The sequence below is a fragment of the Coregonus lavaretus genome (genome assembly GCF_964263955.1).
Source record: "Coregonus lavaretus genome assembly, chromosome: 16".
Classification (NCBI taxonomy): Eukaryota; Metazoa; Chordata; class Actinopteri; order Salmoniformes; family Salmonidae; genus Coregonus; species Coregonus lavaretus.
In genome coordinates, this window is record NC_140003.1 from 23,948,896 (window position 1) to 23,965,682 (window position 16,787).

Genomic DNA, 16,787 nt, shown 5'->3' on the forward strand with positions numbered 1-16,787 from the left:
CCCCCCTGACAACAGCCCAACAGATCAAAAACACTCTCCTGGATGCAGGTGTAGATGTGTCAAAGTCTACCATACGTAGAAGACTACACCAGCAGGACTACAGAGGGTACACTACAAGATGCAAACCACTGATAAGCCTGAAGAACAGAAAGGCGAGATTACAGTTTGCTAAAAAGCACCTAAAAGAGCCCCAAGAGTTCTGGAAAAAAGTATTGTGGACAGATGAGACGAAGATTAACATGTACCAGAGTGATGGAAAGAGGAAAGTGTGGAGAAAAAAAAGAAATGCCCATGATCCAAAGCATACCACCTCATCCGTGAAACATGGTGGAGGGGGTGTTATGGCTTGGGCCTGTATGGCTGCCAGTGGAACAGGCTCACTTGTCTTCATCGATGATGTGACTGCAGACAGAAGTAGAACAATGAATTCTGAAGTCTATAGAAATATTTTATCTGCTCAGATAAAACCAAATGCCTCCAAACTCATTGGACGGCACTTCATCATGCAACAAGACAATGACCCTAAACATACTGCTAGAGCAACAAAGGGGTTTTTGATGGCCAAAAAGTGGAAAATCCTTGACTGGCCGAGTCAATCACCGGATCTGAATCCAATTGAACATGCATTTTACATGCTGAAGAGGAGACTGAAGGCAATAAGTCCCCAAAATAAGCAGGAACTGAAGATGGCTGCAGTACAGGCCTGGCAGAGCATCACCAGGGAAGATACCCAGCGTCTGGTGATGTCAATGCATCGCAGACTTCAAGCAGTCATTGCATGCAAAGGATATGCGACCAAATATTAACAATGATTACTTTATTCTACATTATGTTAAACTGTCCAATGATTTTTGATGCCCGAAAATGGGGGGGACCATGTACAAAAGCTTCTATAATTCGTAAACGGTTCATCCGATATGTATGAAAATACCCTCAAATTAAAGCTGACAGTCTGCACTTCACCCTCATTGTCATTGTATCCTTTCAAACTCAGTGCTAGAGTACAGAACCAAAATAACAAAAAAATTGTCACTGTCCAATGAATTATGGAGCTCACTGTATATAGTTCCTTTCTGTTCCTTTTTTAACCATCTGGAATCTATATATTTTTTTAAACATTTAGCTCGAAATTCACTTACTTCACCAATGGATACAGAAGCTTTCTATGGAGCAGGAAAGCTATGCATTGGACAAACAAGTGTAGTGTAGGGTGCGACATGTGCCTGAAATTTTGCGGGTGAGGAGAGCACTGGGAATGAAGCGCTGGGCATCTTGTTGTTATGACATGCATTATCTGAATTAGCTAGGCTCACAGAATTATACCTACGGAGGAGCGGCTTCTATGAAGGAACTTTGAATGTCTTTGAACTTCAGAGACTTGGCTTAAATAATGTTGGACCTGAGCTAGCCCTTGATCATGACTCTTAGTTCCATTACATTACACATAATGCCACCTAGTTAATAAATCCAATCTGAAACGTGATCACTATAGTATCCTTAACTAGCATTGCAAAAGTGAATCCATTGTTCTCTAATTAAAATTCTCTCTCCCTTTCAGCTGGCAAGCAGGCAGACAGTGGAAGAAGTTTCTGAGTGACAGTCAGGGCTTTGCATAGGCGCTTTGTGTAAAAGAATGTAACCGGTTCCCATGCTTTTAAAATAACTTTTCTGTTCCAGAACAGTATAGATCACTTTTGTTCTCAGTTCTGGTTCTGTTCCTCGAAAAATGTCATTATTTTCTGGTTTTTGGTTCTGTTCCCTGAACCAGTTCCAACCCCTCATACATATAGGATATGTTTCTTCATTTGTAGCATTGTGTGGCAATTTCCATCTATCCATGTTGCAGAAATCAGCACAGCAGCACCACCGGCAAACGTGTGGCAAGCTGGCATATGCCCCATCACTTTTAATTTGTCTTGATAAAAAAGGTTGACACAAAAGCGTTGAAAATAGGGACAAAGTACTGTTGTTTGCAGCGTCGCTGCTCATTTTGCAGGCCTTAAAGAATACCCCACCACATTGCGAGCAAAACATTTTAGTGGACCCCCTATTTTTATTTTATTTAACTAGGCAAGTCAGTTAAGAACAAATTCTTATTTACAATGACGGCCTACACCGGCCAAACCCAGACGACGCTGGGCCAATTGGGCACCGCCCTATGTGACTCCCAATCACGGCCGGATTATGATACAGCCTGGAATCGAACCAGGGTCTGTAGTGACACCTCTAGCACTGAGATGCAGTGCCTTAGACCGCTGCGCAACTCAGGAGCCGCTGTGCCACTATTGACAGCGGAGAGCATTTCTTTTACATTTTAGAGTAAATTTTGTGCATTTCTACACATTTTGCCATGGGGTGTAGAGAAAATGTTGCAGTTTTAAAGCAAGTTTACTGCAATTCTACACATTTTGCCATTGGGCGGAGAGAAGATTTTGCAATATTATAACTAATTTCCTGCAATTCTACACATTTTGCCATAGGGTGGAGAGAAATGTTTGCCGTTTTTAATATGATATCTGAGTGAGATGACTAACAAAATCAATGGGAGCACCCCGGCTGGTAATTCGACCAGGATAACAAGTTTAATATAGCTGGCCGCTAAACTAACTTAGCAATCTAAAACATTTTAGCTGACTTGGGCTAATTGACTGACTATCAGTGGCTGACATACTGTAACAAAAGAAAAAACTGCTGATGCACAACATTTCGAAATTGCACCTTGTGTATGTAAAGCCTTGTTCACACTGCAGGGCTTAATGCTCAAATCAGTTTTGTTTTTGAAATCGGTTTTGGAATATTGACTGTCCAAACCGCAAGTTATAAGTGACCAAATCGGATTTGTGTGTGATCAGACAGCATTCATTTGCTGACATTACTACTCCAGTGATCATAGAAACGACAGATGTGTGTGCATTGGTATAGGCTGATTGGTGTTGGGGCTCATGCTTCCTATCACTCAGAAGTTATGTAGCCAGCTAAAGTGACAACAATGCCTACCATGGATGCTTCCCAGTTGCTTTGAATGTTCAAAATCATAGTAAAGGAACACTTTCAAAGCCTCAAAGGATAAAATGATCCAACTTTGAAAACAAGTCCTTTTTGGCTAGCCACAGAAGTCAACTAGCTAGCTAGGTAACTGTTTAGCTTTATAGCACATTCACTCATTTGCTTGTAAACCATTAACAAGCTAGTTGGCTACCACATGTTCTTGTTAAACTGTCAACAGAGTAGCTACTGTAGCAAGCAACAAGATATGCCAAATAACAGTCTAAAAACCACTTGAGGGCAAATCAATCAAATTTGATCGTTCAGACACACGTTGCATGGCCAGGAATAAGATTTGTATGTTGCTTGAAATATCCGATTCCATGTGCTTTTTGGCTGTTCAGACTACAGGAAAAATAACAGATTCGAGTTGGATATGCTGCAAATGTGAACAAGGCTTAATTAAGTTCTTCATCAAATACCAAACCATATTTCTGTTAGTTTGCATCTCAATAAGGTTGGTCGTTACGCATAATCTTGTTGATGGTTGGAATTAGGCACCATAATGCAAGTCAGAAACACGTTAAAGTGTTGTGTGGAAGCACCGTTTTATTTATAATTGGAAACAACCCAAAGTAGCCGAGCTAAAAAGTATGTAGAATAAAACAATCAACATTTACCAAATAGATTCAACTCTGAACTAGGCTATATTGACATTTACATTTGAGTCATTTAGCAGACGCTCTTATCCAGAGCGACTTACAGTTAGTGAGTGCATACATTTTTTTTCTTCATATTGGCCCCCCTGTGGGAAACGAACCCACAACCCTGGCGTTGCAAGCGCCATGCTCTACCAACTGAGCTACACGGGACCTATATAGCACATATGCCTACACCAATCACCCACAACCACCCGACTCTCTTATCCCTTCCCAGTCCTTGCAGGTATCTAACAGAGTAGATTTACCACCCTTTTACTGTGACACAACGTAAAATATATTGATAATTGTGCACATTTTCACCCTAATTATTAATTTACAAAGTATACAGGACAGGACACTTATTCTGAAGGATTCCAAAGATTCATGACACACAGAAGGTATTAATTATTCTTGCCTGCTTCACAGCGGGGGGGAAATGGCGCCGCACTTGAGCTTTGTTTATTTCCTCTGATTTGTTCATGCACGTGTAAAGAAAGGTGAGACCCAAATTATTGCTGTTCTTGCCAAACTACCTACTCTTCGTGAAGTAAGAGTTTAGAGTTGTGTCCTTATTATTTTACTGTCAATAGTCTTCTATGCAGTTGTCAGCACGATTGAGGTGTACTGTGTGTGTTTGTTTGACTGTCTGTTTCTGTGATTGCCTATTAGATCATTTGATCTTATGATGCAGATGACAAACAATCAATACTTACCTCATGTTGCCTTTCATTCATACACTACAGACGCACACACTACATATGCAGGTGGGGGCGGTACATCCTGTATAAACACAAACTCACTTCCTTGACAACCTCCTTCACAATAGCTCTGCTCTGCTAAGCGCAAGTATTTAAGCCCTGACATCTGCGGAGGCTGGCGTCAGATTGACCATGCTGAGCCTTTTCCACCCACGCCTACAGACACAACACAAACACACATATTACACACACGCACACACACTTTTACACTCATAATTTGCTGCTACTCTGTTCTTTATTTTACTCTTATTATTATACCCTACCTTCATGTTCATATCTACATTAAATACCTCGTACCTCTGCACATTGATCTGGTACTAGTACTCCCAGTATATACAGTGGGGAAAAAAAGTATTTAGTCAGCCACCAATTGTGCAAGTTCTCCCACTTAAAAAGATGAGAGAGGCCTGTAATTTTCATCATAGGTACACGTCAACTATGACAGACAAAATTAGAAAACAAAATCCAGAAAATCACATTGTAGGATTTTTAATGAATTTATTGGCATATGATGGTGGAAAATAAGTATTTGGTCAATAACAAAAGTTTCTCAATACTTTGTTATATACCCTTTGTTGGCAATGACACAGGTCAAACGTTTTCTGTAAGTCTTCACAAGGTTTTCACACACTGTTGCTGGTATTTTGGCCCATTCCTCCATGCAGATCTCCTCTAGAGCAGTGATGTTTTGGGGCTGTCGCTGGGCAACACAGACTTTCAACTCCCTCCAAAGATTTTCTATGGGGTTGAGATCTGGAGACTGGCTAGGCCACTCCAGGACCTTGAAATGCTTCTTACGAAGCCACTCCTTCGTTGCCCGGGCGGTGTGTTTGGGATCATTGTAATGCTGAAAGACCCAGCCACGTTTCATCTTCAATGCCCTTGCTGATGGAAGGAGGGTTTCACTCAAAATCTCACGATACATGGCCCCATTCATTCTTTCCTTTACACGGATCAGTCGTCCTGGTCCCTTTGCAGAAAAACAGCCCCAAAGCATGATGTTTCCAACCCCATGCTTCACAGTAGGTATGGTGTTCTTTGGATGCAACTCAGCATTCTTTGTCCTCCAAACTTGACGAGTTGAGTTTTTACCAAAAAGTTATATTTTGGTTTCATCTGACCATATGACATTCTCCCAATCCTCTTCTGGATCATCCAAATGTACTTCAGACGGGCCTGGACATGTACTGGCTTAAGCAGGGGGACACGTCTCGCACTGCAGGATTTGAGTCCCTGGCGGCGTAGTGTGTTACTGATGGTTGGCTTTGTTACTTTGGTCCCAGCTCTCTGCAGGTCATTCACTAGGTCCCCCCGTGTGGTTCTGGGATTTTTGCTCACTGTTCTTGTGATCATTTTGACCCCACGGGGTGAGATCTTGCGTGGAGCCCCAGATCGAGGGAGATTATCAGTGGTCTTGTATGTCTTCCATTTCCTAATAATTGCTCCCACAGTTGATTTCTTCAAACCAAGCTGCTTACCTATTGCAGATTCAGTCTTCCCAGCCTGGTGCAGGTCTACAATTTTGTTTTTGGTGTCCTTTGACAGCTCTTTGGTCTTGGCCATTGTGAAGTTTGGAGCGTGACTGTTTGAGGTTGTGGACAGGTGTCTTTTATACTGATAACAAGTTCAAACAGGTGCCATTAATACAGGTAACGAGTGGAGGACAGAGGAGCCTCTTAAAGAAGAAGTTACAGGTCTGTGAGAGCCAGAAATCTTGCTTGTTTGTAGGTGACCAAATACTTATTTTCCACCATAATTTGCAAATAAATTCATAAAAAATCCTACAATGGGATTTTCTGGATTTTTTTTTCTCAATTTGTCTGTCATAGTTGACGTGTACCTATGATGAAAATTACAGGCCTCTCTCATCTTTTTAAGTGGGAGAACTTGCACAATTGGTGGCTGACTAAATACTTTTTTTCCCCACTGTACATGTAGCTTGGTGCTGAAAGATGAACCTAAATTTGGTTCAATTATTTGAATTAAATTTTTTTTCTGTAAACTGGATGTGCAGTTTCTGTAGAGACAAATCAGATTAAGCCTGAACTATGTGATGTAGTAGGGAGTTGTAGTTTCCAACAGGCCAATATTCTACATAGTTTAGCACAGAAAACGTTGTAATTAACTACAATAACCATAATCCATGCACGCCCCAACCTGGTCCCAGAGCATTTCGTATTATTCTGAATGTAAATCCGAGACACTCCATTTAGTGTGATATGTTACGTTTCGTATGGTATGTATTAATTTGTAGATGTCATCACCCATTTTGTATATGATATGTTACGAATTACAATTCGTATTAAATGTTACAAATTTGCACAATAGCTCTGCTCTGCTAAGTGCAAGAAGTATGAATTCTAACTAGGTGGCTAATGTTAGCTAGTTCCCTAATGTTAGCTAGTTCCCTAACGTTAGCTAGTTCCCTAACGTTAGCTAGGCTAGGGGTTAGGGTTAGAGGTTAAGGTTAGGGTTAAGTTCAGGAGTTAGGTTAAAGGGTTAAGATTAGGGGAAGGGTTAGCTAAAAGGGTTAGGGTTAGGTGAAGGGTTAGCTAAAGGGGTTAAGGTTAGGGAAGGGTTACCTAACATGCTTAGCAGTTGCAATGTAGCTAAAAAGTAGTAAGCAAACTCAGCAAAAAAATAATCGTCCTCTCACTGTTAACTGCGTTTATTTTCAGCAAACTTAACATGTGTAAATATTTATATGAACATAACAAGATTCAACAACTGAGACATAAACTGAACAAGTTCCACAGACGTGACTAACAGAAATTGAATAATGTGTCCCTGAACAAAGGGGGGTGGGGGGTCAAAATCAAAAGTAACAGTCAGTATCTGGTGTGGCCACCAGCTGCATTAAGTACTGCGGTGCATCTCCTCCTCAAGGACTGCACCAGATTTGCCAGTTCTTGCTGTGAGATGTTACCCCACTCTTCCACCAAAGCACCTGCAAGTTCCTGGACATTTCTGGGGGGAATGGCCCTAGCCCTCACCCTCCGATCCAACAGGTCCCAGACGTGCTCAATGGGATTGAGATCCGGGCTCTTCGCTGGCCATGGCAGAACACTGACATTCCTGTCTTGCAGGAAATCACGCACAGAACGAACAGTATGGCTGGTGGCATTGTCATGCTGGAGGGTCATGTCAGGATGAGCCTGCAGGAAGGGTACCACATGAGGGAGGAGGATGTCTTCCCTGTAACGCACAGCGTTGAGATTGCTTGCAATGACAACAAGCTCAGTCCGATGATGCTGTGACACACCGCCCCAGACCATAACGGACCCTCCACCTCCAAATCGATCCCGCTCCAGAGTACAGGCCTCGGTGTAACGCTCATTCCTTCGAAGATAAATTAGAATCTGACCATCACCCCTGGTGAGACAAAACCGCGACTTGTCAGTGAAGATCACTTTTTGCCAGTCCTGTCTGGTCCAGCGACGGTGGGTTTGTGCCCATAGGCGACGTTGTTGCCGGTGATGTCTGGTGAGGACCTGCCTCACAAAAGGCATACAAGCCCTCAGTCCAGCCTCTCTCAGCCTATTGCGGACAGTCTGAGCACTGATGAAGGGATTGTGCGTTCCTGGTGTAACTCAGGCAGTTGTTGTTGCCATCCTGTACCTGTCCTGCAGGTGTGATGTTCGGATGTACCGATCCTGTGCAGGTGTTGTTACATGTGGTGTGCCACTGCAAGGACGATCAGCTGTCCGTCCTGTCTCCCTGTAGCGCTGTCTTAGGCATCTCACAGTACGGACATTGCAATTTATTGCCCTGGCCACATCTGCAGTCCTCATGCCTCCTTACAGCATGCCTAAGGTATGTTCACGCAGATGAGCAGAGATCCTGGGCATCTTTCTTTTGGTGTTTTCAAAGTCAGTATAAAGGCCTCTTTAGTGTCCTACGTTTTCATAACTGTGACCTTAATTGCTTACCGTCTGTAAGCTGTTAGTGTCTTAACGACCATTCCACAGGTGCATGTTCATTAATTGTTTATGGTTCATTGAACAAGCATGTGAAATGGTGTTTAAACCCTTTACAATGAAGATCTGTGAAGTTAATTATATTTTTACAAATTATCTTTGAAAGACAGGGTCCTGAAAAAGGGACGTTTCTTTTTTTGCTGAGTTTAGTTGAAAAGTTGCTAAAATGCTAAAGTTGTCCATGATGAGATTCGAACTTGCAACCTTTGGGTTACTAGACATTCGTGTTATACGCCTACCCATCCTAAAAGTCTCTGCATGGTCCATCTGGTGTCTGCAGTGGCCGTACAGCATTTACTGCAATACAGCCTCTGCAGAAGTCAGGGCATTTATACTTCTTGCGCTTCGCTGAGCAGAGCTGTTGTGAAGGAAGTTGTCAAGGAAGTGAGTTTGTGTTTATACTGAACCTCCTGCCCCCACCTACAGTGAACCAATCATGTCAATGCGGAGCTATAGGAAGCCCTCCGCATTGTTACATAATTTGGGCGGCGCACAGCGACGGTTTACGTAGCTGTCTTCTGCAGAGGCTGCATCACAGTAAATGTTGTATGGCCACTGCAGATGTCGGATTGACCATGCAGATCCTTTTAAAGGGGAATTTCACTTGGCTCTGCCTCGGCATATAGTCAATACTATATTAACAACATTACGGTTTTGTCATAAACATCATCATTATCCAAATCACAAGCTAGAACGAGCGCATTTTCATTTCACTGGTAGAATTGGGAAGTTTTGACTTCCTGTGTATTTGTCTGCTCATAGCGAACCACAAAGTCCAGCATTTATAGCGAATGCAGATACCACCCCGCTAAGTAGATGGGACGTGCCCACAAACTTGGTTCATGGCGTTGTTTACTTCGAACGACCGACACACAGTAATCTCAGAACTTCTCTAGGCAATATTTGTTTTTTACGTTTGTTTTTCAGGTGAGTGTCCACCCCAAAGTGCCGCATGTCATGATGACAGACACCTGTCTCGATCAATGAGAGAATACTTTAAATAGACAAGATGGTGGCGTACACATTGTTGGATTACGTCATTGAGCAAAAAAAGTATTTTTATGAGACTCCTGTTTCCACGAATCGATGACGAAGACAACATCGCCAAGCAAAGGTTCGTCGAAAATTCTGTACTACACCAAACAGTACCTATCCTGTAACTCCCAGTAATGGATTCCAACAATCTTTCATCAAATCACATCTGGTGTAACAATCTGTAGCTAAGAGGACTGGTGATCAGCAGATGATGGTCATGATGAAATTGCCATTCCAAAGAAACAGACAGTAAATTCCGGGAACACTTGTACAGCTGTGGGTGGAGCGTTGTCATAATCAAACTGCCATTCAGCTCCTCGAGTCATCTTCTGCTTGAAATCCAGCATAATATCCAATGCATCGAGAGGGATACAGTTTACGGGATACAGTTCTGAACAATTACACATGCAGGTAAGGAATTCTGTTTCTCTCCAATAATCCACTCCAGAAAGAAACCTAGGCACCACACAGTATTGTCTGTAAGACAAAAATCTATAATAAATTATACTCCATTGCACAGTTTGAACGACAGTTGAACTGTGCCAGCATAACACCGTTAGGGTAGACTAGTTGAACATGCATACATGTGCATAGGCACATAGATTACATTTAGAACAATGTCTAGCGTAATAGAAGGAAATATTACATAACCCTCAACCTTTCCACAGTGACCAGACCATACAAATGTACCTAGGGAGGTAGGCAGACAGTATTTAGCTACAGCCAAGTCAAACAGGCATGCTTAGGCAAATATTTGTTATAGTAAAACCAGCTTATCAGTTTTAGAGATTTACAACAGTTAAATGTATGTATTATTGCTTCTTCTCATTGTTATCTAGTAAACTTAGCTAGCTGGCTTGGTTGATAGCCAATAATTGATATTTCATCTGTTTGGAATCCTATCTTGCATCATACAGTTGAAGTCGGATGTTTACATACACTTAGGTTGGAGTCATTAAAACTTGTTTTTCAACCACTCCACAAATTCCTTGTTAGCAAACTATCGTTTTGGCAAGTCGGTTAGGACATCTACTTTGTGCATGACACAAGTAATTTTTCCAACAATTGTTTACAGACAGATTATTTCACTTATAATTCACTGTATCACAATTCCAGTGGGTCAGAAGTTTACATACAGTAAGTTGACTGTGCCTTTAAACAGCTACAAACAATAGTATGCAAGTATAAACACCAAGGGACCACGCAGCCATCATACCGCTCAGGAAGGAGACGCGTTCTGTCTCCTAGAGATTAACGTACTTTGGTGCAAAAAGTGCAAATCAATCCCAGAACAACAGCAAAGGACCTTGTGAAGATGCTGGAGGAAACAGGTACAAAAGTATCTATATCCACAGTAAAACGAGTCCTATATCGACATAACCTGAAAGGCCGCTCAGCAAGGATGAAGCCACTGCTCCAAAACCGCCATAAAAAAGCCAGACTACGGTTTGCAACTGCACATGGGGACAAAGATCGTACTTTTGGGAGAAATGTCCTCTGGTCTGTTGAAACAAAAATAGAACTGTTTGGCCATAATGACCATCGTTATGTTTGGAGGAAAAAGGGGTTGGCTTGCACGCCGGAAAACACCATCCCAACCGTGAAGCACGGGGGTGGCAGCATCATGCTGTGGGGGTGCTTTGCTGCAGGAGGGACTGGTGCACTTCACAAAATAGATGAAATCATGAGGAAGGAAAATGATGTGGATATATTGAAGCAACATCTCAAGACATCAGTCAGGAAGTTAAAGCTTGGTCGCAAATGGGTCTTCCAAATGGACAATGACTCCAAGCATACTTCCAAAGTTGTGGCAAAATGGCTTAAGGACAACAAAGTCAAGGTATTGGAGTGGCCATCACAACGCCCTGACCTCAATCCTATAGAAAATGTGTGGGAAGAACTGTAGCTCAATTGGTAGAGCATGGCGCTTGTAACGCCAGGATAGTGGGTTCGATCCCCGGGACCACCCATACCTAAAAATGTATGCACGCATGACTGTAAGTCGCTTTGGATAAAAGCGTCTGCTAAATGGCATATTATTATTATTATAAAAAGCGTGTGCGAGCAAGGAGGCCTACACACCTGACTGAGTTACACCAGCTCTGTCAGGAGGAATGGGCCAAAATTCACCCAACTTATTGTAGGAAGCTTGTGGAAGGCTACCCGAAACGTTTAACCCAAGTTAAACAATTTAAAGGCAATGCTACCAAATACTAATTGAGTGTATGTAAACTTCTGACCCACTGGGAATGTGATGAAAGAAATAAAAGCTGAAATAAATCACTCTCTACTATTATTCTGACATTTCACATTCTTAAAATAAAGTGGTGATCCTAACTGATGTCTTAAGATGTTGCTTCAATATATCTACATAATTTTCCTTCCTCATGATGCCATCTATTTTGTGAAGTGTACCAGTCCCTCCTGCAGCAAAGCACCCGCACAGCATGATGCTGCCACCCCGTGCTTCACAGTTAGGATGGTGTTCTTCGGCTTGCAAGCCTACCCCTTTTTCCTCCAAACATAACGATGGTCATTATGGCCAAACAGTTCTATTTTTGTTTCATCAGACCAGAGGACATTTCTCCCAAAAGTACGATCTTTGTCCCCATGTGCAGTTGCAAACCGTAGTCTGGCTTTTTTAATGGCGGTTTTCGAGCAGTGGCTTCTTCTTTCAGGTTATGTCGATATAGGACTCGTTTTACTGTGGATATAGATACGAGTTTTAATGACTCTAACCTAAGTGTATGTAAACCTCCGACTTCAACTGTAGCTAGTTAAACTACACTGAACAAAAACATAAATGCAATATGCAACAATTTCAAAGATTTTACTGAGTTACAGTTCACATAAGGAAATCAGTCAATTGAAATAAATTCACTAGGCCCTAATCTATGTATTTCACATGACTGGAAATACAGATATGCATCTGTTGGTCTCAGATACCGTAAAAAATGTTTAGGGGCCGATCAGAAAACCAGCCAGTATTTGGTGTGACCACCATTTTCCTCATGCAGCGCAACACATCAACTTTGCATAGAGTTGATCAGGCTGTTGATTGTGGCCTGTGGAATGTTGTCCCAGTCCTCTTCAATGGCTGTGCGAAGTTTCTGGATATTAGCAGGAACTGGAACACGCTGTCGTACACGTCAATCCAGAGCATCCCAAACATGCTCAATGGGTGGCATTTCTGGTGAGTATGCAGGTCATGGAAAAACGGGGACATTTTCAGTTCCAGGAATTGTGCACACATCCTTGCGACATGGGGCCATGCATTATCATGCTGAAACATGAGGTGATGGCGGTGGATAAATGGCACGACAATGGGCCTCAGAATCTCGCTACGGTATTGCAGTGCATTCAAATTGCCATCGATAAAATGCAATTGTATTCATTTTCCATAGCTTATGCTTGCCCATACCATAACCCCACTGCTACCATGGGGCACTCTGTTCACAACGTTGAGATCAGCAAACCGCTCGCCCACATGACGCTATACACACTGTCTGCCATCAGCCCGGTACAGTTGAAACTGGGATTCATCCATGAAGAGCACACTTCTCCAGTGTGCCAGTGGCCATACAGTGAGGGAAAAAAGTATTTGATCCCCTGCTGATTTTGTACGTTTGCCCACTGTCAAAGACATGATCAGTCTATAATTTTAATGGTAGGTTTATTTGAACAGTGAGAGACAGAATAACAACAAAACAATCCAGAAAAACGCATGTCAAAAATTTTATAAATTGATTTGCATTTTAATGAGGGAAATAAGTATTTGTCCCCTCTGCAAAACATGACTTAGTACTTGGTGGCAAAACCCTTGTTGGCAATCACAGAGGTCAGACGTTTCTTGTAGTTGGCCACCAGGTTTGCACACATCTCAGGAGGGATTTTGTGCAACACCTCTTTGCAGATCTTCTCCAAGTCATTAAGGTTTCGAGGCTGACGTTTGGCAACTCGAACCTTCAGCTCACTCCACAGATTTTCTATGGGATTATGGTCTGGAGACTGGCTAGGCCACTCCAGGACCTTAATGTGCTTCTTCTTGAGCCACTCCTTTGTTGCCTATGCCGTGTGTTTTGGGTCACTGTTATGCTGGAATACCCATCCACGACCCATTTTCAATGCCCTGGCTGAGGGAAGGAGGGATCTCACCCAAGATTTGACGGTACATGGCCCCCGTCCATCGTACCTTTGATGTGGTGAAGTTGTCCTGTCCCCTTAGCAGAAAAACACCCCCAAAGCATAATGTTTCCACCTCCATGATTGACGGTGGGGATGGTGTTCTTGGGGTCATAGGCAGCATTCCTCCTCCTCCAAACACGGCGAGTTGAGTTGATGTCAAAGAGCTCGATTTTGGTCTCATCTGACCACAACACTTTCACCCAGTTCTCCTCTGCATCATTCAGATGTTATTTGGCAAACTTCAGACGGGACTGTATATGTGCTTTCTTGAGCAGGGGGACCTTCCGGGCGCTGCAGGATTTCAGTCCTTCACGGCGTAGTGTGTTACCAATTGTTTTCTTGGTGACTATGGTCCCAGCTGCCTTGAGATCATTGACAAGATCCTCCCATGTAGTTCTGGGCTGATTCCTCACCATTCTCATGATCATTGCAACTCCACGAGGTGAGATCTTGCATGGAGCCCCAGGCCAAGGGAGATTGACAGTTCTTTTTTGTTTCTTCCATTTGCGAATAATCGCACCACCTGTTCTCACCAAGCTGCTTGGCGATGGTCTTGTAGCCCATTCCAGCCTTGTGTAGGTCTACAATCTTGTCCCTGACATCCTTGGAGAGCTCTTTGGTCTTGGCCATGGTGGAGAGTTTGGAATCTGATTGATTGATTGCTTCTGTGGACAGGTGTCTTTTATACAGGTAACAAGCTGAGATTAGGAGCACTCCCTTTAAGAGTGTGCTCCTAATCTCAGCTTGTTACCTATATAAAAGACACCTGGGAGCCAGAAATCTTTCTGATTGAGAGGGGGTCAAATACTTATTTCCCTCATTAAAATGCAAATCAATTTATAACATTTTTGACATGCGTTTTTCTGGATTATTTTGATGTTATTCTGTCTCTCACTGTTCAAATAAACCTACCATTAAAATTATAGACTGATAATTTCTTTGTCAGTGGGCAAACGTATAAAATCAGCAGGGGATCAAATACTTTTTTCCCTCACTGTAGAAGGTGAGCATTTGCCCACTGAAGTCAGTTACGACACCGAACTGCAGTCGGGTCAAGACCCTGGTGAGGAGGACATGCACGCAGATGAGCTTCCCTGAGACAGTTTCTGACAGTTTGTGCAGAAATTCTTCAGTTGTGCAACCCCACAGTTTCATCAGCTGTCCTGGTGGCTGGTCTCAGACGATCCCGCAGGTGAAGAAGCCGAATGTGGAGGTCCTGGGCTGGCGTGGATACGCATGGTCTGCGGTTGTGAGGCCAGTTGGACGTACTGCCAAATTCTCTAAAACGATATATTGGAGGTGGCTTATGGTAGAGAAATGACCATTCAATTCTCTGGCAACAGCTCTGGTGGACATTCCTGAAGTCCACCTGCCAATTGCACGCTCCCTCAACTTGAGACATCTATGGCATTGTGTTGTGTGACAAAACTGCACATTTTAGAGTGGCCTTTTATTGTCCACAGCAAAAGGTGCACCTGTGTAATGATCATGCTGTTTAATCAGCTTCTTGATATGCCACACCTGTCAGGTGGATGGATTATCTTGGTAAATGAGAAATGTTCACTAACAGGGATGTAAACAAATTTGTGCACAACATTTGAGAGAAATAAGATTTTTGTGCATATGGAACATTTCTGAGATCTTTTATTTCAGCTCATGAAACATGGGACCAACACATTACATGTTGCGTTTATATTTTTGTTCAGTGTATATACAGTAGCAGTCAAAAGTTTGGACACACCTTCTCATTCCAGGTTGTTTTCTTTATTTTCACTATTTTCTGCATTGTAGAATAATAGTGAAGACTTCAAAACTATGAAATAACACATACGGAATCATGCAGTAGCCAAAAAAGTGTTAAACAAATCAAAATATATTTTATATTTGAGATTCTTCAAAGTAGGCACCCTTTGCCTTGATGACAGCTTTGCACACTCTTGACATTCTCTCAACCAGCTTCATGAGGTAGTCACCTGGAATGCATTTCAATTCAAAGGTGTGCCTTGTTAACAGTTAATTTGTGGAATCAGCCAGCCTGCTGCACTAACACTTCAGGCATTGTCGTGAAGATATTCTACTCCACCATTCTTCATAATTGAAGTGCAGTCAGCCGTTGAGCTCTGTGCATCTTGCATGGCTAAGTTGCCTCTTTGGCTCCTTGTTTACTGTTATATTTACTGAACAATTTATGTTCATGATATTAAACAAAATATGTGAGAAAGCTGAGAATGTAGGCCTATGTTTAGTTTAGTTTAGTTTTGCTATGATAGTGATATATTGTGCTTTCCCAATGTTCTCAAGCCATTGTTAAGTGCCTATTTGTCTTTATCATCACTTTTCAGCTGCAGAATGACCAACCGCAACCTTCCTCCAGTTGCTATGGTCTCTGGCAGTTTTACAGTTTGATGTGGTCAAAAATAAAGATCCAGTAAAGTTGTTTGTACATTTGGTAGCGTAAATATTGGCTTTGGTCTACCAGCCTTCAGAATGTCTGTCAAAGAGAGATCATTCATTCTACAGGCAACAATAGAGACCATGTCTTCCAATAATATGGGGCTGGGTAATTTGACAGCTAAATCAATTTTTACAGCTATGTATTTTGTGAAAACAGCAGACCGAAGGTATAATTTAACATGGTTAATTATAAATGTCATTACCTGCCCTTGGTCCTATTGACACATTGTTCAAGAAGAATAAATAAAATGGAGACGCCAATAGCAGTGTTTTCCATTAGCGCCGGCTGTCGACTGCCGGTTACAGACTAATTTTCATCCGGCTACATTTTCCACTTCATATTTACTAGGCTACTTTTCATTTTCATTTAAAAGTTTAAATTTGCTAGTCCGTCAAGCCCTCTGCTGCTAGAATGAACGATATGCATCTTCTAGCGATCTATTGATAGGATAGGCGCCTGTCAGTCACAAAGCGAGCAATGACAGGGAAACGTGGCAGAGAGGAAGAGGCGAAGAGAGAGATTTCACCCTCGCCAAAATCTGTCCAAAATAAGCCCAATGTGTTTCTAAGCTTGTCGCCTGCCTTCCCACCTTTTGGGACAACGACTCCCATTGTTAGGGCGGAGACATGAGCATCTCGTCATTATATACAATGCATTCGGAAAGTATTCCGACCACTTCACTTTTGCGACA